Genomic DNA, 25,346 nt, shown 5'->3' on the forward strand with positions numbered 1-25,346 from the left:
AGATAATACACAGACTTTTGACATATGAAGGAAATTATAATAAAACATTTTCTTTTGAGCACCAGCAGTCCTACACTGATCCTTGGGGCATTCCACTAACTATCTCTTTCCATATGGTTAATTGACCAGCACAAAGTAATTCATACTTCAAATAACAAAAGTTACTGGGAAGGAGGAGGGGCTTCATTCATGTCATAGCTCAAATCTATATAATCATCCTCCTTTACATTTTTTCTTCCTCAGTTTTGTGGGTGCATCCTAAGCCAGTATTACTTCCACCTTTATTCACATGAGCATCAGCCTTTATTTCTATCAGATTCTTTTAAATTCCTACCCTACTCTATCTTTTAGGTGTACTTGGTGCTTCAGGAGGGTGGATTAGATCACCTCTGAAGGTCCCTTCCAGCCCTACTTTTCTATGAGTCTATGGTATTGAAGTCGCCTCCAATGCTCCACTCCATAACAATACCCTGTGCAACATAATATGAACTGGCAATACTACTATGTTAATGACTGATCTGGAATGTTCAATGCCCTTGACTTTAGACACCAGCAAATAGGAACAGTAAATCTGAACTTCTTTTAAAACCAAAGGCTATCAAGTTATGTAAATATACAACATGTAGCTTTTATATAAGCCTAAAAAACACTGCACACTGCTGTTTGGTAACATGGTAAATTCTAAATCCCAGCATACAATGAGGTGTGAACTCAATGATGAATCAAGAGTATAAACTCAGCTAAAGTTTGACCTTTTGGAAGAAGGGAATCAAAAGGCAGCTTACATTGTTGCATCACAACTGTTCAGATATTATTTCTAAGGCTATTTGGAAGAGAATGATGTAGTTTGCACTGTAGTGATTCTAGGGTAGCTCTTGGATGAACATTTACGTCAGTGTGGCTACTCTTTCTATGGGCCTGATCCACAAGCTTACTTGAAGTCAACAGGAGATTTTTCAGGTCCTGTGCTTCAAACTTCCAACTTATCTAATGAATGTTAAATTCAGGGCCCGTGTAATATGCAATCCCACTGTGATAGAAGCCACCCCTGGTAGCAGAATTGCTGACCAGAATATAAGTATTCAATTACAAAAAAATGTTTCCACTACATATGGTGAAGACAATGTGAACTGAATGTAAATCCATGCCGTATTGTACTCCTAAGTCTGCAGACAGCCTGAAACAATAGCTTTAAGAGGTAGGACTTGCCCTATTCATCTCAATTGCATCTTCACTCTGAACTCAACAAATGACAATACAAATATCCAACATTATTATCTATTTCGTTACTGATCATTTAATCATTTTATCAGCAGTGTCTATCTAAAATGTTTATCCCATAATTGAAAACTGTCTCCGACTCCTCCGCAAGTGCCAAAAGTCCCCCCAGCTCCTACTCCACTGCTGAATCTGCAAGCTTTCTGCCAGCATCTTTTACACTGCTGCGGTGCATGGTCAACACAAAACCTGTTGGACTGTCCAAAACATAAAATAAAAAAATAGCATAAAATGCCCAATTGCCCTACCCAAAGCAGAGTTCTACTCCAAAAAAAGGAAGACATGCCAGAGAAGCCACTATATTGCCATGGCTTTTCATAAGGAAGGTACTCAGATACTACAGTGATGGGTGGCAGTATAAAATCCTAGAATAACATAAGACACACTGAATCTAATATCGAAATAAAGAATGCTAGAGCTACTGCACTGATTATACTATTTATTTGCATTTTTAATATACCTTCATTTAAAAAAAATGAAGCTCCCACAGAATTTCCAGTCTGTCACCTCAAGGTGCCACAGGATCCCTAGAATTCAGATTCTCCTTCCCCAGAGTACATGAGACCTTGCTTAACTGCAATATAACATATGCATTGTTTATCTTCAAATATGGTGCATCTGTAATGCAAGTTCAGCTCTACCTCGATATAACGCTGTCCTCAGGAGCCAAAAAACCTTATCAAGTTATAGATGAAACTGCGTTGTATCAAACTTGCTTTGATCCACCAGAGTGCATAGCCCTGCCCCGTCCCGGAGCACTGCATTACAGTGCTATATCCAAATTCGTGTTATATCAGGTCATGTTATATCGACGCAGAGATGTAGCATTGAATTGTGTGTCTGTGCATCTGAGCTGAGAGTAGGGTAGAGTGGTGGAATTCATTTGTGGATTATGGGAAAAGGTGAGTAAATGAGAGGATCCCTGGGAAAAGTACAAATAGAGGGAATATCTGTCAAATTAATCTCATGTGTCCTAGTTTTGAGACCAAAATATAAGGAGTGGATAGGAGTACTACTTATTCCCACTCTCTTTTTCTCTTTCTACTCTCTTTTTTGATATACATCACATTCACTCTCACATAACAATCATAGAATAGTTACAAAAAGTTTTTTCAAATGGAATATAATATTACTATTTATAATATTCTTTCTTTTATATAAAATAATCCCTATTTCAGTCAAAATGCAATGTCCACTGTGTACCTGGGCCAAGAATGGTTTTATTATGACTCAGACTACTTAATTTCTGGATTTCAGAAGTACAAAAATACTTGCCATAGGTATTAATCTGCCCCCATTATTTTTACTATCATGTTCAAGATAGTCCACTGTATGAGAAAGATGAGAAATAGGCATCCTGAATTATTTACAATGCAATTTCTCAACTTCAGCAAGAGACAGTCCAATAAAATCAATGCAGTGCAATCCCACATAGCACTAAGACAACCATTCCTTAAAAAATAACCACATCATTTCAGCACACAGAATAGGTATTGGCCTATTTGTATATTGGATCCATTAGCCGGGATCACATGGATTCCTTGAAGTACATATGTCTCCCTATTCTTGTGCTTTGTATGGCAGCATCACCAGGCTCCTGCGAGGCTAGGTGGCATCACTCAGGCTGGCAGCATATCTGGTGTTGATAGCACAGCAGGCTGTTTGAGGTGGCAGCCCTGCTGGGACACATCTGTCCCTCTCAGTATTCACACTGCTAATGTCTCACTCTCATGACAAATGCAAATTGGGTTGCCTCGTCCAAACATGTCAGCTTCATTAGCAGGTGCACACTGATTGGCACGTGACATTTAGCAGCTCTGTTTTCTATGTTCCCACCTCCAGCCACTTCTGGTTTTGTCATTGTCCCTGATTGCAACTGGGTAGGAAATATGCAGTGTGGTGAATGTAATCTAAATCAAAAGACAATGAAAAGGAATTTTACCTCCTAGTATTAAGTATATATTTGCATACACTACCCTGTGCCTCATTTCCAAAAGCAGGTTCATATTTATATTGATCCAGCTGATTCCCTAAGATGTGCAAAATCAACAAGAACACATGGCCTACCTTGAAAAATGATACTCGAAAGTGCTGAGGAAGGGATTGAAACATAAGTTACACAGAGAGGATAGGACTTGATCCAAAGCACTCTGAAGTCTCTAGGAGTCTTTCCACTAACTTCAATGGGCTTTAGATCAAGCCTCTAGACCATATCACACCACTTACAACTTTTCAAAACAAAACCAGGCCGCTTACTATATATTTGTTCCAAATACTGCTGTGTTTTTCTTTCTGTCAAATAAAAACACAGTGCTAACCCACTTCTCCCTTTCAAAACAAGAAACAAACACAGAAAACTATAATTAATATCCTTCCGTAGTCAGATCTGATATAATCCAACGAAGTCTAGGAAATAAAGAGTTAAAGCTGTTAAGATTGCCACTCTGTCACTAACTCATGACCTAGCCTTTTTTCTCATCCAAGGCCATGAATTCTATGACTTTTGTCATTCTATATTATGATCATAATACTATTTAAATTGTTTTGTGCATGTGTATCTATCATACTCTATCAGTGTATGTATGTACACTGCATCTATAGATATACATACACACAACACAATTTAAACTGAATGCGTGTATATCTATAGATCTAGACATACACACAGAATGCTAACAAAAATATTAAGATCATGGCATAGAAATTAACTTTTTTAGGTATCAATTGCTTAACTTTTTGAGCTAATTCTGCGCTGATTTCTGTGCTGATTTATGATGGCAGAAATATCTTTTTATAAAATAGGAGTATAGCCATTTGAGATGGGAAAAGAAACAACTATTCACTCCTATAGTTCAGGAAGAATAGAATTCAACAACTAAGGATTAAAGACGAGTACCTATTTAATATGAATGTATGTTTCTGATTCTTAATCCCTCTTGGAAATATTTTCACTTTTGTCTGACCTTTTACAGTCAGTATACTTCTCTACATTATTTTGGTTACTAAAATGGACATGAAAGAGAGAGTTGGAGAGACATTAAAAATATAAACCTTAAGTTACCCAAATAATAACACAAAAAGATCATGCCGTATTGTATTTTGACAGACACAATTAAGTAGAGGAGGAAGAAGCGAGCTAGCGGGCAGGGGAGAGTGAGAGCGCATACATGAGACACACTGCAGGCCCTGCTTGAGCACTTCATCAGTGGCACTGACTAGATAGAAAGGCCATCTTAGCTGTTTAATCTTTTGGCCACCTAGAGAGTTCCATTAGAAGCACACATACCACTCCCTTGATAATACAAGTGACCAATGCTTTATCTTTATTTAGCAGTTATTTTCACAGAGTGACAACTGATATGACTGGCACCAGTTCAGCTACTCCTCCTGATTCTCTGGCTTTACATTTCAACAACTAATTCCTTCTCTTCATCAGAAATATATTTGTTACATTACCCAGGTACTTATTTTAATAAAAAAAATTCAAGCAAGAAATACATTAATGTTTGCATTTAAGTGATAATATAATTAAAGTATGCAGTGTTATTCTAGCTATGTTGGTCCCAGGATATTAGAGAGACCAGATGGTGAGGTTATATTTTTTTATTGGAACAACTTCTGTTGTTCAGGTCTGGGAAAGGTAATATGAAGTATTATGAATAAGAGCTCTGTGAAAGCTTGAAAACTTGTCTCTTTTACCAACAGAAGTTGGACCAATAAAAGATATGACCTTGCTGACATTTGACTCTCTAATATAATTAATAAAAGAATTGATTTAATCTGCAGAAGAGAAGGATGAGGAGGGATTTGATAGCTACTTTCAACTACCTGAAAGGGGGTTCCAAAGAGGATGGATCTAGACTGTTCTTAGTGGTACCCGATGACAGAACAAGGAGTAATGGTTTCGAGTTGCAGTGAGGGAGGCTTAGGTTGGATATTAGGAAAAACTTTTTCACTCAGAGAGTGGTGAAGCACTGGAATGGGTTACCTAGAGAGGTGGTAGAATCTCCTTCCTTAGAGATTTTTAAAGTCAGGCTTGACAAAACCCTGGCTGGGATGATTTAGTTGAGAATTGGCCCTGCTTTGAGCAGGGGGTTGAACTAGATGACCTCCTGAGGTCCCTTCCAACTCTGATATTCTATGATTCAACACATTTTATCAATGATTAACAATAAATAAAACTATTGGCTAGTGAATTGAATTCAACAATGGTTCTTCAACTATGACTTTTAGTAATATTTAAATATATCAAGTAGGTGTCTTTTTTTTAAAAAACCTTTTCATTAAGGCAAAGTTACGATAAAATATTAACATACTACATTACATACTACTTATTACTTATCCAGGATCTTATGCTGACCTCTTATTTTCAATATTATTTACTCTCGAAGACACCAAAGATGGAGTAAACAAGTAGCTAAGATTAGAGCTGAGGGAAATTTAAATTTCAAATTTGTTTGTATTCTCCAATAGGACAAAAGTTTAACATTTCAAGATTTTCCCTGGAAAATTCTTATGTTCTTATGGAAATTGTGATAAAATTCAATCAAAAAATGTCAGCACATTTCATTTGGAAATTTTAATTGAAATGAAACATTTTGATATTCTCAAAATCAAAATGCTTCATTATGGTTTATTGAAATGACCAGAAAAGCTTTGTTTTAAGTCATTTCAACATTGTGCCACATTTTCGCATTGCCTTGAGGGATTTGTAATTCAATAACCTCTTGCCCCCATTCTCTCTTATGGGCCAGGCTCCTTTGCTGGATTACACCTCCAGTAAGGCACCTAGAACAGGTGACTTCTATGAAGACCTAAACATATCAGTCATATAAGTATATTGTCTTTTGGGAGATGTAGTCATTCAAGCAGCCCAGTCCATGGGAAAGAATGGGGGCTGGAACTACAGCTCCCATAAGGCCATGTGCCACAGGGAATTAAAGATGAATGTTTTGCTGAACTGATTCAAAATGAAAAAAATATTCCACCTCAGGTTGAACAAACCCAAAATGAAATAATTCATTTCAATTTTCCTCATTGAATTGTTTTTTTTGGCAAAATCAAAATGTACACAAAAAAAATTGATTTAGAAAATCAGTCTAACAGAAAAGTCCCAACCCGTTGTAGCTAACATATTTACTAGCAGTTTGAACATTGCATGTATTGAAAAGGAGCTTTTAGGGTTAGATGTTTGCACTATAAGCTATTGCCCAGACACCCAGAGGGTCAAGACGATGGGTTTAAGTGACAGAGTGCAACTTTATTAAACTAGCTTAATTATGGGGTGAACAATAACTATGGAAAGAAATAGTCCAGTGTGAGACAACAGGGCTGTACATCAAAACATGGATTCTCACAGTTTACACCAGCTGAGAATCTGGCTCATGGAGTCATGCATTTTCTGCCTCACCTCCCCAAGTCACCAGATAGCTGCTAAGATCCCACTCCCTCTCCTGGTGAGAAGAAAGGAGGAAAGAGAGGGGGTGGTAATGTCAAACTTTGGACAGAAACCAGTGCTCAGATTTACCCCAGAAGCTGGCCCACTAATAAGCATCCGTCCCCACATGGTATACCAGCCAAAAATTGAAACAATACTAACCCTCTCCTTACTAAATTAGGCTTCCCAGGTGTTTTAAAGGAGTTGAAAACTCTCACTGCATTATCTAGTTACCATGAAGGAAAATTCCTTCCTGACACCTGCCACAGATCATTTTGCTAGGCCCACGGCATACCAGGAGCCTCAATTCTCCTACCCACCAAGCCCAATGCCTCACAGGGAAGGTGGACGGGTGTTTCTTATGTGCGTATGAAAATGGTCAGTGCAACAGGAACTGGTTGATTCCCCTGAACCAGCCAATCATGCACAGAGAACTCCAACCCAAGTACCACCTGAATCCTTGCCTTTCTCCACAGCAGTAGATGCTGCCCCCAGGAGAATGAAGGGGATGACAGCATCAGGAAGGGCATACAACCTTCACCCTCACCCTTGCTGGCTGGCCAGGAACCTAGGGAGTGTTCCTCTCCCTGCCAGTCTGGCCAACACCCCCTCTTCCCAAGCTGAGAGGGTAGGAGGGCTATTTAATTTAATAGATTCATTACTAGAGTTTGGTTTGAGTAATCATAAATATACACATGCACAAGTAAATAAAAAATAAAAAATAAATAATTAATTGGAGATATACCTATCTGCTAGAATGGACCTTGAAAGGTTCTTAACTCCAGCCCCCTGCCTTCACTAGCAGGACCAAGTACTGATTTTTTCCCCAGTTCCCTAAGTGGCCCCCTCAAGGACTGAGCTTATAACCCTGGGTTTAGCAGACCAATGCTCAAACCACTGAGCTATCCCTCCCCCCAAGTATGGGTAGGTGTGTGTATTTTATATATGTGATGTCTGACCCAGTTTCTTACCTAGGATTTATCTATCTATCTATCTATCTATCTATCTATCTAGTCTGTAGGCATACATATACATGCAGTGTATGGAACCACACACACAAGATATGACACTTTTTCACAAAACCAAAAGTTAAATAAATAAATTTCCACTCTGAGCTTCTTTATTGGTGCCAAATGCCATTGCCATTATTTCTTTAGCTATGATGGCCTGTCACCACAATGAACAAATTCAGAAATATTGTCATAACTCACATATAAAAACACAATGTCCCTGATAACATTATGTATGAGGTAGACAAGTTCCCACTTTTCAGACTGAAAGTCTGCCTCTTGGAGACAGCACTTCCCACCTCACACATAGTATTATCTCAGCACTAGGCACCATTTAGCTGGTGAATGAATAGACTTCTCATGCACTGACTATGATAAGTCTGTACCACATGGAGGCAAGACCACTGTGAGCTTCTAAGGGATACATCCCTATGCATTTCTTTATTGTGTCTTTCGTTTTTATTGGGTTAGAGAGTGGAAAGATGCTGGTGGGGTACGTTCTCCATCTTCTCTCTGCTTAGAAGGGATCACATATCCAGCAGAATATATTTTTCAAGAGTATGTGCCTTTCAACTTCAACTTAACTCTGATTTCTTTTTCTATGCTGTCCAATTTAAAAATTACAACAGTTTCCACCAGACCATGAGATAGCTGAAGAGGAATTTTCAGTGCACAAAAAGATCTAGAGGAATTCTCTGTCTGCCATCAACTGTCTGCTATAAAGGCAGAACAATTCCCTGGCGGTGGACACAGTAAGCGTATAACAAGAGGAGGATGAAATGGGCGGAGAAAGAAAGTCAAGTGGGCAAGAACAAGGGATGATGACCAATGCTACAAGAAGCAAAAAGATAAGAAGGTTTTCAGATAAAAATATTTTTAATATCTATGTATTTACCGTTGAAAAACTGGATTCATGTGTATTTGCTGGAAACAGAATTCACTACAATGCAAAAAATTAATACAGAAACTACATTTAAATAACTAATGAAATGGCACCAGAATTGATGGGAACCTAGGAGGAATGCCCTTGTTTCCTTTGTTAAAATAAATTCATAACATCATATGCCCAAACTACAAAGGGAAGGCAGGAGGGGTGGAGAGTTGCTTTGTTAATAAATATTTACTGTTTGATTCTTGAATGACAAAATCAAGATAGGTTCGGAACGTGAAAGTTCTGGCTACTACTTCATCCTTAACTGTAGAAAATAAATCAGATGCCTGAGCCTTGCTCTTGAATTGCCTGATTTTCTTCATCCTATATGACAATATATCACAACATTTATTTTCCCGTAGTTATTTCTGCAAAGTTTGGTTTCTCAGGTAAACAATAATGGGCCTAATTCTGCAGTTCCACTGTTTCCCTACTCCGTGTAAAACTTCCATTGACTTCATTGGTAGTTTTACCAGAGAAAAGACTGTGCATTTGGACTCCTTCACTTCTGCCTGTTGCATATAACAGAATTTGGTCAAGTCATTTCTCTATTCATTTGTAAAGTATTAGGGGCTTCTTAATAAAAGTAAGTAGTCAGAACCTTAATTTTATGTCAGATCTGAAAGATGGAATGCCTAGCAGTACACTAGTAGACATCTAATATAATACTGGGCTTTGGTTCAATGGAGATTTAGAGGGATGTCTGCTAACAGTTGAATAACCAACTCCCCGTTCAAGAATACCCTGATTTTTTCCCCTTATAAGCATCCCATCCAAGTACTGATTAGGCTATTCCCTGCCTAATCTGTGAGAGCTAACAAAAACACCATCAGTGGTGGCTGGATACTGATTTTACATCACTTGACAAGAGAGAAAAACCGCATTATATACTTAACATACCAATCCCTCAAATGAACATATAATTAAATGATTTATTAAACTACAGATTACAGTATGAACATGTCAGAATTTTGTTTGTCTGTTTATTTGTTTTGTGGCTAATGTAAAGGGTTAGCCTAAGTTATTGGCTTAATTCACTCACAGGCAGGGGATGCGAACTGGATTCCCCTTTCACACAAGGGCAGCTCTGCCCATGGGACAATTCACCTTGGGGTGAGGACAGGTGGTGGTTCTGTTATTTTAAACTCTGACTGGTGGGGGAGGGACAGGAGATAGGAGCCTTACCTGCAAAGGCTGCCCAAGGAACATACTCAATTCATGCTTTTTCCAATTGCCCTGATCCCCCTTCATTCAAAATTTCCCTACCCATTTTGAGCAGCACCAATGAGCTCACAGTCCTCCCCCTACAAAGGAAGGAGGGATGCAGCCATGTTGTGACACTGTGGTTTCTCATCCTCCCAGGTGGACTTTCCACTGCTGGAAGAACTCAAGGTATGAATCAAACTCTTTGTCTTTTAACTGCTATGCCCTTTTTTTCATTTACTCAGTACAAGCTTGCAAAACACAAATGAAGAGAGAGGCCTATCAGCCCTCAGGCTAAATACAGTGAAGGAATTTAATAAAATAAGATTTGTCAAAACAGGATAAAATACATTTTGAACTTCAAGTGGAGGATAAGAAACATGAAAACTGGTCCTGTCTCATGGGTGACTCATCTCTGTGAGCTTCTACATACATGTTCATTAGAGGAATAGAGACTGTGGATGCTTCGAAAATAAACATAAACACCCCTTCAGAGTGCAGTTCTAAGATAGATTTTCTCCTTTTATGCCGATTCCTTCATAGCTCTGCTGAAGCCCAGCATCTGCCATCTATTTTTCAGCTACACCAATGTAGCAATATCCAAGACTAGGGTTTGCAATCCAAAATTTCCCACCATCTGGGAGGTAGTCACCTTTTCGAAGAGCAATACAGCTTGCTTTTAAAACACTGCCACTGTTTCTTTTGATTCATAACCCTTTCCAATGAAGTCAGGCATATTGTCTATACATTAAATACTCTACATACATGTGCATGTGTAGCTACTTGACAACTGACCCTGTAACCTGCCGGAGTAGTGCCTGAACTTGCAACCCCAGGCAGATTCCTCAAAATACATTTGTAGGGAGTTTCTGAGATGTTGCTATTTATAATTGCTACCAGTTTTGAAACAATCTGAATGAGAATGGGCTCACATATTCAGTCACTTTACTTAAAAAAAACAAACCACCACCCTGTTTGTTGCTGCCATATGAAAAACCTAGATCCTATTAGAATGAAATCTATGCCACATTAAAGGCAGTGAAAATAGCAACCAATGGAGTAGTATAATAAAAAAAACCCACATTATTCTTCAAAAAAAAAAATACCCCCCCAACTAACCCTACCAAACTACCTGGTACAAATTGTATTATTAATATCAGACATGTCATACATTTGAATATATCTATATCCATACCACAGAAAGAGATATGGTATCTTTAAATGACTGGGTGAGGTAGATAAAGAGTTGGAACACTGCCAAGGTTAAAGTTGTAAAACTGGATTGATTTTTGCTACAGCTTGCTAAGGGCTCCCTTGAGCTAGGATGCAATGTTCAAATATAATAATTGATAGCCTGAAAAAATATTTCTGATAAGTTGTGCAACTGTAACACAGAGCCCTGCCTGAGCTGAAGTGAGCCTTTGTGTTTCAGCTAACCTGACTACCAAAGTGACCCAAATCTGCTGTTCACTTTCCTGATTATGGCCATATAATCTCCCCTCCCCTTCTCCATCTCCAATGCTGCTTCCTCCAGCTGTACAGAAAATGGGCTTGGACTTTGAACAGGGACATTTGTTAAATGCTGTTGCGGAAAAGTAATTATCCAACAATCAGACCTATCCATGCAGGGGGAAATCACATTCATTAATACCACCCTGGGCAATCCCAAGGGGCAGAGGGGTTAGTGTTAATATGACCTCTTTTCAGCCTTAACCTTGGTGCGCTGACCACCCCAAATTGTGACTGTGTGTACCTAAATTGCTTAAGAGTCAACAGAACACATTAAATTTTTAAAAGGATTTAACTGAATTTTTTTTATAGCTGCTGAAAGAGGATAATTTATTAGCTCTGAGTAAATTAAAATCTCAAGCAGGGGTGAAGACTTTAGAGATTACTTTAAGATATTTTATATGCTTTTAACAGGAATGTTCTTTCAAATGATCCAAAAAATCAGCTAATTTTGTCCTATTTTGTAAATTACCTTCTAAGGCTGCAATGTTACAGATTACAATTGCTAAAAAACAGAAAGTTATACCTTTTAAAGGGGAGGGGAGAGTTGCACTTTTTAAATATAGCACTCTTTTGTTTTTCTTAATTCACAAGTCAGAGAAAAAGTTGTGTTAGATACTGCCAAGCCACAAAGGGGCATATTTTTCATATGGCCCTTGGGTAACAGGGTAATGTAGGATAAAGTAATTTATATGCACTAGGGCTAGATTCTGTTTTAAACAAATGCAAAATGTATAGTTCCCCCAAACCAGGAGGACCCCAGGTTATATACTTCACAGACTCCATGGCTGGTTCCACTGATGGACACTGAGCTGCAAAAAAGGGCAGAGGAAAATAAGTGATAATCATAGAAGTATAGGTGCAGGAACTAGGGGTGCTGGGGGTGCTGCCGCACCCCATGCCTTGAAGTGGTTTCCATTATATACAGGGCTTACAGTTTGGTTCAATGGCTCTCAATACCCCCACTATACAAATTGTTCCAGCACCCCTGGACTGGAAGGGTCCTCGAGAGATCATCTAATCTAGCAGGACTACATAGTAAATAATCATGGGTTGGTAAGTGAGTGAGCATATTACCTGGCTAGCCCATAACAGTTCTGTTTGTGTTCAGGAATATAATGCATATGAACATAGAGGTAAATTTTGCATCTATAAATTATTTTATTGCAAGTAAAGGCACACACACAATGATTCTCAGAATCCAAGAGCAAAACCCGCAATGGGCATATTTGGGCAGGAATTAGTTGAGCTCTTCGGTGGCCTTTTGGGACTAACATGAATGACTAACTAGCAGCCCAGCACTCCTGAGAGAGACTCATCTAGTTACCTTTTTTATACTATTTTATGACATTAACAAGGCACTCAGGAAAGGAGTTGCCAACTCTGTATGTGTTTCTCTGATTCAGCTGGGTGTCTGTCTGTCCCTCATACATATACAACACTGGGGGCACACACAGAGACTGTACTCACACATTCCTCCATAGGTCCAGGACTGAACATGGCTAATACTCCAGTATCCCCTATTTCACAACAGAGGATTAAATCCCAAACACACAGTTATCAGATTTTAGCCTCTAAACCTGCAAATCTAAGGTCCTAAAGCAGAGTAAAAAAATTCACCCTGAAATTTATTCTTTTTTTCCTAGATAAACAGGATTGACACATTGTAACAAAGGGTTTTAAACTAAAGCAAACTAAATGCTTGATTACTTAGTCAATGTACTGAATTTTTTTTAAATACATTGTTTCCATTTTTCCTAGGAAGGAATCATCAGATTAAAAAATTCAGGCAAGTCCTCCAACTATTTTGGAGGGTGTTCCCAATTTTCAAAGGTAATTTTTTCACTCCTGTCCCTAGTTGCCAAGCTCTGGCTAGAAGCATTTGCTGATTGATGAACATTTTCTGATCTCAAACTCTGTTATACACTTTTATTGGTTCTCTATCAGCTATATAGAAATGAATATATTGTAGGATGGTGGGAAAATAATTCTATTTAGCCCATTCCTTATGTTTCAGCAAAAACGACTACTTTTTAGTAGATATATCTATAGATGTTACTATTCCCCTATGGGCTGGAGGAGATATTTATAAATGGGTACCACCTTGACATAGTACTTAGTTTCTATGGGCCAGAATTTACAAAAGTATTTAGATGCCTACAGATGCAGATAGGCACCTAGACGGGTTTAAAGAAGTGCATAAACAGGTACCCATCTGTATCTTTAGGCACCTAAATACCTTTGTAAATATGTCTGTAGCCTATAGTTATAGGTTGCTAGGTAAGGCATAGGCATAAGTTAAGGCAGTAATGCAGTGAGCCTACAAGCCTCAAGGCCTGTACAATGATAGTTTAACTAAACTAGTCAAGGACCCAAACGCCTTAGCATGAGCAGCTAACCAAGAGTAACTCTTCATCATAAGATATCACAAGATAGAATGCTGTAATGACTAAACTGCTGACAGGTAACGAGAAGATACGAGTGATACTCACTTTTGATATTTTTAAGTTAGGAACATCAACAGATATCCAACCACTAGAATACCATGACAATAATTGACATATATGCTAATAAGCTAGAGATAAAAGGCCTATTAACCTATCGGAGAAGGGAACCCCAACATTAGTAGGGTCAGGAAATACAGATAAGGAAAAAGGGCTGAAAACCCTACTGAATATACATTAGGCATAGTCACACCAGTGTAACACATTACAAAAGTTGTATCCTGACTTGTATGCCTTGGGAGATGTAACTCTTGGGATATGCCAGAATGATGGCCACTAGTAATGGCGATGATGATGATGAGGAAGATAATGACTAACACTTCAGGTTGGTCTGCAATGGATGGTCTGAGTATATGGATGTTCAGTTGCTCATACCTTTCTGGGTTGCAGTGTTTGTAGCTTTGTTAACTGTGTTAATAAAATTATTACAGATACAGAAGATTTTCCTAGGGTTCCCAAATGAACAGTAATTCTAATAATATTGGGTCTGATCTTGGTACAAGAGCCTACAAACCTCAGAGTGTTAATTGGGAATTCTTAAGTAATCAATATAATTAATGCACAATCAATAGAACAGGCAACAGTCCCCATAAGCTTAGAAAGAAAAAATCCAAAAGTTGTGTCCAGATCTGCATAGCAAGGTTAAACAAAAAAATATTAACTAAGGTGATACATTATTTTAAGATAGATGTACAGCAATTGCCATAGTGGATCAGAGCAATGGTTCGTGTTTAGTACCAGATGTGTCAGAGAATGGTGAAAGAAGCCACATAGTGAGGAAATAGGGAATAACCTTCCTATTGGGAAAGTTTGTCTTGAAGGCTTATATTTTGTCTTTTAAAAGATTTATCCTATCTAATGTAATGGTTATGTCGTTCTCATCATTCAAATATTGCAGGATTTTCACAACCATCTCAAATCCCCTCTGTTATGCTATAACTTAAAGATAATTTAACCAGAACTGAACACAAAGTTCCAGATGAGATTGTACTATTGATTTACATAACGGTAGTATAATATTTTCAATATTAATTTCTATTCTAGTCTTTATAAACATTATTTGCCTTTTTGAATGCCAATGCACATTCAACAGATATTTTCACTGAATGGTCCACCCAGGTCTTTTTCTTGAGTTGTTACAGTTAATGTAGAGCAAATCAATACTTACAAATAGTTCAAATTATTCCTCCTACAGCGTGCATTAACTTGTATTTGCTAACTATGAAGTTAATCTGCTATCATGCTGCCCATTCACCTGACTTTAAAAGTTCCTCTAAAATTCTTCCCAACCTTCTCAAGCATTGACCAATCGAAATAATTGTGTGTTATCCATAAGTTTGGTTACTTCACTATTAAACCTTTTTCCATATCTCTAATATATAAATCACCACTGGTTCAGGTATGGAACATTATGGCATCCCATTGTTTATTTTTTCCAGGCTTTCACCCACACTTTTGCTGTCTTGATCTGTGCAAACTCAGATGGGGAACAAAAATCTGTTCTAACTTGTTTTTTCCGGTCAGTTTTTCAGATGTTTCGGTAATTTATAACAAACTTAGAATTGTACTTTATCAATTTCTCCAACAGTTTTGAATTTTGAAAGTCAGTATGTAATTTTAGAAAACTGTTGGATAACTTAGACTGAAAGATTTGCAAGTGGATGGCAGCTTATAACTCTTTCTATCTACAAAGAGAAACCATTCAAATAATTTAAAAATACAGGTCTGTGTTGTTAGTTCTATTGTTCAGTGGTTGGGAACCAATAAAAAACAAAATGTAATTTTTATGGACACTGGCATACTAATTGGAATAATTTGAATTTTTTCTTATGGAAGATTTTAAAATGGAATAGGAATGCTCTACTTAGTGTGTACAAATCACATTTAATACTAATTGCTTCTAACTTGTAGATATGGTATCTCCCTTCATTAATACTCTAACTTCATCCATCTGATATGACTCTGAAATTTTAGAAATGGAGCACTGATCTCTTCAAAGCAAGGCAGAAAGGGAAAGGAAACAAAAAGGCTAGCATTTATTTTGAGCTATGGATAAAAAAAATATAGCACATATAAAAGTTACAGTACTTGCTGGGTTAGCAGTTTGCAGAGACTGGAATATCACAACAGTAATTCTTTTGCATAAATTATACCAAGAATGCTAAAGACACCCGGATTTAAAAGTTGTAGCAGGGCATGGACATCTAGTAGCAAGAAAATGCTCTGGTACACATGCATACAGGTCTCCAATCAGTTTCTTGATCCTAAGCAGAAAGGCTTCAGTTCTCCACATTCTCTTTACATTGGTATAAATCAGAAGTAACTCATTGGCCCCAACCCTTGCCTGCATCAAAGCAGCACTTGGTGCAGGTCAGGAAAAGATGGTGGCAAATATAGCTTGACAACTCCTTTAACATTCCTGGGTCCTGAGTTCAGCCAGCAACTTGGCTGGTCCTTAATATAAATTAGAGCAGCCTCAGGGCTGTTGTACTTATGTCCAGTTGCTTTTGGCTAAATGGGGTTGTTCCAGCAGTCAAAAATCATCATATTGTAAAGATGTTCCTTCTGCTGAGACAGCTGCAACTATTGCAATAACAATAGCAATGGGTAGGATTTGGCCCCTTGCAGTCTAAGGAGGTTGCACTCATATAAGACTAGTATAAAGTGGTAAGAGACTCAAGCCCTTTGCCACCAACGAAGAACAAACTCTCTATGGTGGATGCATAGAATGGCATTGATAGTTTCTACAGAAAGCTGTTTTTTGCTCTCCTCTCGATGACAAAGATATTAAAAAGGATAATCCTTGGATTTGGACAGAAGATATAATATGGCATATGAATAGATCGGGAAGTGAGTGCAAATTAGAACTATTCATCATTGTATAGGAATAGATTAACTGTAATTATTTTCATATATTAATGAACAAGCCATCATTTCACATAAAATGCATTGTGGTACCAAAGACCAATTATTTTCTGTTCCAGAACCTCTCAGATAAAGGAAAGAAAACTATGCTGGGATAGAGAAAAGAGGGCTCCACGTTCAGTAACTGCAATCAGGAAATTCCTAGCTTGAAATGTGCAGAAAATAGATTTCTGCAGAAGAGCTGTTTAGCAGTTGTAACTGAAAGAGGGCAGCTTCTAGAAGCTGGTTAGATCCTCGTTTGATCTCTACCCTCCCTTGGAAGCTTCAGGTCTGATTCTAACCATGGAATTTGTGCCAATTTACACATAGGTGTAACTTCAGTTGGGTTATTCTTGATTTACATCCATATAAACTTGTGGCGAATTGGATCCATTTTCTTTGGTTAAAATAAACAACAAGTATTCTTCAATACCACAACATCTACAGGAATCGTATTAGCATTCTTCTCTCTAGCAGAATGAGGTAAATTCTCTATCTGCTGTACTTTAAGTAGTTCACTTTTTGGTGCAGGGAGGATGGAAGAAGATTTTTCTGACTGTAAGCGTGGTTTGTTGTTGCCGGTAAGAACACGTCACATTTTTCTGCTGCCTACTCGCAATGCTGACAGGTCTGATGTTAATAATGGAGCACCAGCAGGGCATCAGTGATTTGCAGAAAAAAGCAAGTTATGTAATGTTTCCATGTAATAGCTGCAGTCTGGGAAGAATTGGCCTGAAACTGTCTGAAGCAGAGTCTTCCATATTAAGTAGTTTAATTGCAGGATAATATTTTTATGCCCTGAATTAAATAAGAAAAAAAATCCATCCCATTTCATTTGCTGCATCAACTATCTGTATTTGTTCCCTGATATCCTTAATTAGGTCAATTTGAAATTTTAATTACTTAATTTTACAAATTTGATTGTAGGGAAAGAAAGTTTTAGCCTCTATTAAATTTACTTTTTCTTTGTAAAAGAGACCACTGTCAATCGTTATATAATGATACCATATTATTTCATGAACAAAATAAAGAATTATTGATTCTGATCTATGGAGTAATTCAATGGTCAATCACTTAACACTTTTGTAGCACATTGTACTGTACTTGTGTTTCCCGTCTCAGACCTATGTGCATGTAGAAAGAGTAAAGGCAGATAAAAAAAATTCCACCAAATAAATTAGCCGTAAAATTAGTTTTGAAATATAAGAGTCCAGTACTTTTTATGAGGAGAAGAGTGTTGTCAACTCTTGCGATGTTTTAAGTTTTTCTTAAATTCCCAACTTCTGGAGTTATGTTAAATGATAATTTAAGCTTTAATTTTTTTAAAGGGAAGATTCTATCCCTCCTGGGTACCGAGAAAAGTTTGAAAATGTGAATCTTAAGAGCTCAAAAATAGCAGGCAAATAGAAACAAAATAAATGAAAAAAAATTATGCTTTTATGCCAATTTCATGATTTTTAGAGCCTGATTCTGCAAGGTATTTAAACTTGTGCCTAATTTTAATGTGCTTCAGTGGCATTACTCACATGTTTTAAACTAAGCACACTTTCAAATACTTTGCTGTATCAGGGCTTGTATCCTTAAATACAATTAAAATATATACAACCACAATGTATCTCTAGATCACTAAGGAAGAAGTAAATTAAGCATACCATGGGATAGGTAATTGGGGACCCATATGAAATGAGCTGGCAGCCTCAAGCCAACCCAGTACTTAGTGGACAAGTTTCTCTCTCTCTCTCTCTGTCTATATATAATCACTAGCAGTATTGATATATTTGTTGGCAATCTCAGCAGAAAGGCCAAGAAGTGAATGTGGATTGAGAGTGAACAGGTCAGGGTTGAGGCATTTTGTAAGACAGTATGGCAAAACCAGCCCTGTATGCGCCTGTTGACAGTGATCCTTCATCTGTGGTGCTGTCAATATGACCCCTTTCAGCAACATTAAATTCAGTTATAAAGAGGAAGGTGAGGGGGGGCAGGGAGATTGATGTAATCCAGAATAGTATCATAACATTACTGTTTCCTAATGCTCAGTTAGACTGAGACTCACATGCTGGATAAACAAGTAGATGTCAAGGGGATGCTGCAAATCTAATCCTATCCCAGCAGAAATAATTCTGGGCATACATTTTCAGGATATTTGTTAAAGTCTTTCTTTTGTCATAGCCCTAAAACACCTGTTGGGGCAATTTACTTTGTTGCTGAGTAGAACATTAGCATTCAGAGTCCTCAGTGCTGTAGGCTGCATATGAACTGCTTTTTTTCCTGATAAATTATGTTCATTCTTAAACTATGGGAACAATTCATGTTAGTATTGCTCTCATTATATTCTGCTGTGGTTTCTCCACTTAAAACTGGATTTACACTGCACTACAGGAGAAACAGTGTGAAATATAGATTCTTCTTGATTTCTCAACTGACAGCTGATTTTACACTGAAGTTACTCTGTTGGCTTCAGTGAAGTTTATCCCACTTTATACGGGTAAGTGAAGAATCAGGCCAACATTTTGCAGATTTTATTTTTTTTTAACCCAAAAGGTGTATAACTAATAAGTTAAGAAACATTCAGGTGTCTTTAAAGTAGCTGAAGTTGGCAGATCTTAGGTAGATTTACCTGGCCGTGAAGACAGCGGCGAGTTGACTGCTGCCACTCCCCAGTTGACTCCGCTTCCACCTCTCACTGCAGTGGAGTTCTGGAGTCAACCGCAGAGCAATGGGGGATCGATTTTATCGTGTCTACACTAGACACAATAAATTGATCCCTGATAGATCGATCACTACCCGCTGATCCAGCGGGTAGTGTAGACATACCCTAAGTTGAGTGGCATAGTTAAAGTGATCTAAGTCCCATGTAGACAGCTCTAAGTTGACAGGAGAATTCCTCTGTCAAGGTAGCTTCTGCCTCTCAGGGAGATGAAGTAACTACACTAGTGAGGGAACCCCTCCTGTCAACACAGGTAGTGTCTACACTGAAGCACTACAGCGCCATTTCAACTACAAAAGCCCTTTTGAATTGGTGAAACTAAACCGGTTTAAAAATCAATTTAAGTTGAACCATTATTAATTCTGTGTCTATACAAGGCCTTTCCCAGAAATGACTGGGTGGATATGGTGATGTGTTAATATGTGCCAGACTCCAGGGAGAAGATCTTGCAGGTGTTGGTCTTTGTCTGATGGGTTGGAGCAAATGCGGTTATACCTCAGCACTTGGCTGTAGACAATGAATCATGTAGTGTGTCCAGCTTCCATCCCGGACTCACCAAGCATTCTCCAAACTACAAGAAAGAAATCAACAGAGCCAGACGTGTACCCAGAAGCCTCCTGCTGCAAGACAAGCCCAAGAAAGAAATCACCAGAACTCCACTGGCCATCACCTACAGTTCTCAGATAAATCTTCTCCAACGCATCGTCAGTGATGTATTCCCATCCTAGACAATGATCCCTCACTTTCACAGGCCTTGGGAGGCAGGCCAGTCCTCACCTAAAGACAACCCACCAACCCTAAGCATATTCTCACCAGCAACCACACTCTATACCATAGTCACTCTAACTCAGGAACCAATTCATGCAACAAATCTCGATGCCAACTCTGCCCGCATATTTATACAAGCGACATCATCACAGGATCTAACCAGATCAGCCACAACATCATTGGTTCATTCACTTGCACGCCCACCAATGTAATATATGCCATCATGTACCAGCAATGCCCCCTGCTATGTACATCGGCCAAACTGGACAATCCCTACGTAAAAGGATAAATGGACACAAGTCAGATATTAGGAATGGCAATATACAAAAAACTGTAGGAGAACACTCCAACCTCCCTGGACACACAGTAGCAGATTTAAAGGTAGCCATCCTGCGCAAAAAAACTTCAGGACCAGACTCCAAAGAGAAACTGCTGAACTTCAGTTCATTTGCAAATTTGACACCATGAGCTCAGGATTAAACAAAGACTGTGAATGGCTAGCCAACTACAAAAGCAGTTTGTCCTCCCTTGGTGTTCACACCTCAACTGCTAGAAGAGGGCCTCATCCTCCCTGATTGAACTGACCTCGTTATCTCTAGACTGATTCTTGCCTGCATATTTATACCTGCATCTGGAAATTTTCACCACATGCGTCTGATGAAGTGGGTATTCATCCACGAAAGCTTATGCTCCAATACTTCTGTTAGTCTATAAGGTGCCACTGGACTCTTTGTCGCTTTTTACAAATACTGTTTGTGGTGTAACTAAATTGAATTTGGTACTTTAGCAAGGGCTTGACTGGCTGGCACATTTGGACAAAACTGAACTCTTAGTTCAGGGGAGGCAGAAGCTGGTGTGATAGCTCAGAGCAACTGCACCAGTATTTTCTGTCAGTGGTCTGCCAGAGCACCCACTTTCAGGGTTCTACCTCCTCAGCTGTTTCTTTTGTTGGGTGGAAACCTGTGCCTCTTTCTCTCTCTCTCTCTTCTGACCAGGGTATTCCAATGCTGCATTGTTCCCTGCCTTCACTGTGTTATTCCCAGCAGAGATAGGCTGTTCAAGCACACCTGATTGCTTTCTCTTCAGAGATGGTTAACAGGTGTAATTGCTACAGTTACAGATGCCAAAAAGTCCTTTCTGTAAGGTAAAAACACTACAGAGAATACATATTCAAAACAGTTAGAGAACCTACTTGCATGCTAATTGGCTTACCAGAGACCACCCAACTTTAATATGGGCTCTGGGATGAGCATCTTTCAACACCCCACTCATGGGATTTCCTTTCTGGTCTCAAGTTCATCACAACTTCAGCTCAGAGCAAGCACCCAGTCTTATGGGGCCTCAGTAGACCCAGTCCTTCCAACCCTACCCTCAGGATTGGGATCCTCTATGGACCAGTTTTAAACCAGGCTATTTATCCAAAAAAATCCTTCTGTTGTCTGTTGGTCCCTGGAGAATCCAGTTTGAGCTAGTATATTCACACCTTTCCGGGGGGGAAGCTTCAAAGGGCTGATAATGGAGGAAATAAATTAGAACTCCCTTCTTGCTAAAGAAGGTATGCACAACACCACAATAACACATGCATAATGGAATGTTTAATACAATGGGCCTCAAAAGGTACTAATCCTACTTCAACCCCATTTCAATTCAAGCTTTAACTTAATTAAATACATTTCTTTTTAATTCCATATGGTTTATTCAGGATATTCTGGGCCACAGAGAAGGCTGCAGTCTTCTTTGAAAATGGTGCCATGAATGGCTGTTGATGACCATTGGGGTCTCAGAATGCATTCAGGCCACAATCACCAAAGTACTTCAGCTTCACTAAATCATGTCCTTGATGACTTGCAGCTAGCATTTCAGTGTAGAAGGACACCTTTTCTGCTGTGAAGACAAAGGCTTAGGGAATAATAACAAAAGAAAAGGCACCAAAAAACCCCACTCCTAGAAGTGTTAAGGGGGAAAAATGCAGCTGAATCAGTGGTAGGAAGTGTGACAGTTTTTCTAAAATGCTCCTGTACAGACATGGTAACTGTTGCATGCAGGAAAGTCCAAACCAGAAGAGTGGAGTGTGAAAACAGAACTGAATGGATTAGGAACTTTGATTTGCATTTTGGTAAGTTACAAATACAGCAGTATAAATATTATCATCACAGGATTTTTTCTCTCCACCCCAATATGCCATAAGATAGCATTTCAAAAGGGGAAAAAAATAACCAAAATAATCTCTTCTGGTATTAAGTCTGAGATTATCTTTTAAAGACAAGAGCTGTTTTACCATCCCTTTCCCACAAAAATAAAATAAAATAAAAAGTTCTAAGCACAATATAAAATGGGTAATGAAAAATATAAATGCTCTTTCAACTACAGAAGAGAGTAGCTTCATAATTTACACTATCTATACTTGAAAAGAGAAAAACGTCACTACCCATGAGTTATTGGTTTCCCACTCTTCATTAAACATTCCCTGTCTGTGTTTCTATCTATTTAGTGCATATTCTTCCCTCCCTTGTCAGTGCCCTTAGATACAAGGAATATATCTGAGATTCAATGCACAAAGAATTTTCATTTTAATACACAGCAAATTAGAGGCATTGCACATGCATGTATATGTGGCGTACCAGACTATTAACCTCTAATGTGGATTCTTTTTCCTTGGATAATCTTTTGCCCACATCACATTACTATACTCTAACATTTGAAAACCAATTATTTTATCTCTTGGAGGGTGTATTTTGCTGAATTTGTCAATGACAATGAACATAAAATAAAGTATTCAAATATAAATCAGTCTAAAGTACTGTAATTGTTGACAGGAAACTGAATGGTGTGAACTGTATATAGTGCATATAGAAATGTACTTGCTCCGTAAACTCTTCCATGGATTTAAATAAAGACAAAAATAGGTATAACTTGCCTGATACTGTTTAGTTATGTAACAGATTGAGGATCTAGGTTTTAGTCACTGAAAATGTGATAAACAACACTGTGCATTAACGCAGAAAACAGATTGAGCTTTTAATGGTACATCAAATAAGACTTTATTAGCATCTATTAGGTTCAACCCAAAACCGGGGAAATAGCATTAATGAGCATCATATATCAGTCTGTCTGTTATTAGATAACATTATCCCTTAAAACTAGCAAGTTATATAGTACTTTATACTTTTTACCTTTATCTTTAGAATTAACTGCTGACATTCTATCCTGTTACACTGGCCTTACTATTAGTAATAGTGAACCAATTTATAAACCCATTAGTGACACTTTTTCCCAAAGATAAAAACAGTCAAAATTATCTGGCAGCAATTAATCTTAATGGCTGTATGCAGTAAACAGCAATGGGCTAATTCCAGCTCTGTCAGCCCCATCAAACAATCCCACATTAGGCAGCTTTTCACTGATCCATTAAGCATATTCAGAACAACAACAAATTCAATGCTGAAGGCATATGCACTAAACATTACAACAGTGATCTTCTGAAGCCATCATTATCTCTTAAATAGTACTTCCCCCATGTATTATCATTATGCTGTACATTAGAAATACTTTGATTAAACTCCCTTAATTCATAACAGACAGCTGCAGACCATTTATGCAGTTAATCTCAACACAACAGCTATTGAGGAAATATAACAAATGAAGGCTGTAAACTGGAAGTCATTACGAGGAAAGATACTGGTTTTCTAGCCCTCTTAGAGCAAAGTGCATGGCAAGATTATGCTTTAGGACTTCAGTAAAGCTGACTGAAACCCTAATGACCTTCCTCTTTTCCTGCAACATCTACAACACAAGATGCAGTTTTTAAGGTGTGCAGCTGGGATCAAACAAACTTCAAATGGACCAAAGTCACACTCGAGACATAACTCACAAACCAGTCTCCCCACATGCTTTGCTGATTTCACTCAGAGCTTGCAGTAATATGTCATTATGGAAGAACTGTTCTTTCTTTCTTTCTCTCTGTAGCCAGTAACAGACACTGTGAAAGACTGCAGACGTTCCAGTTTTCTTTCCTCATAGTAATAGCAGTTTCGAGGATTCTATTCTACTGTTTTCTCTTTAAGGTATAATGGATATGAAATTGCAAGCAAATTTGCATAAAACATTTACATAGTGATGTAAAGAAAACAATATCAGGATGAGAAAGAAATCACTAGCTAAATTATATTTCTACTCTGACCTTAAATTCTCATGAGGTATTCTTATTTACTAACATGAAAGTGTTAAACAGATACAAGTTTATGGTGTTTTCTTAAGTTTTCATCAACTAGGTTCCAGAAAAAAATGTACATATAAAAAAAAATCACTCTGAAGTGTCCTTTCTACACTTTAGGGAAAAAGAGAGCTGAGTTTGTGTTGCTAAACTAGATCATACCTTATCTTAATGTAAAAACCTAAAAATCGGTGGGATTTGGGCGCAAAATATACTTTCACAAATTCTTTACTTCTCAAGTATAAAGAAACCATAAAAGTGTTAGTGAATAGGATCTATGTGTCTAAAAGTTCTTCCCCATTTATAAATAGTTTATTTGTTTTTTTAAGGATATAAACCACAGACATAGTGTCTACCTTTGAATGAAATGACCAAATAAATAAAACATAGGCCTGTCAGTGCTGCTCTTAGTTTCAGTTTATACATAATATAGAATGGAGAACTCTGCAGCACTTTCAGAGGTGTCAGCGTGGAATATTACATGTCAGGAGTAGTACCCTCTTGGGTTAAACAAGACAACTCATGATACTGAAGGTAGATGATTATCCCAAGTCAGTCCTATTTTATATTTGTCCCAACACTTTCTAAAACTCAGGGTTATCAGGAGTTCAGTAGGCCACAGCTTTATACTAATTTTCACAAATAACATGCAGTGTAAAACTGTGTATACTAACACTACAACATTACAATAAAAAACAATGCCCCATTTGTAGCTAGGGATAGGTTAAATCCATTTTTATAGTGTTCATTGGGGTGAAATTCAGCCCTCTGTAGAGAACCAGCATAAGACCTATGCAGTGCTTAAACTGTATTTTGAGGACTTAACTGATGCACAGGACTCTGCAGAGGGATGATTTTCATTCTAGAATGTGAAATATTAGT

This window comes from Gopherus evgoodei, chromosome 1 (assembly GCF_007399415.2).
Source record: "Gopherus evgoodei ecotype Sinaloan lineage chromosome 1, rGopEvg1_v1.p, whole genome shotgun sequence".
Taxonomy (NCBI): domain Eukaryota; kingdom Metazoa; phylum Chordata; order Testudines; family Testudinidae; genus Gopherus; species Gopherus evgoodei.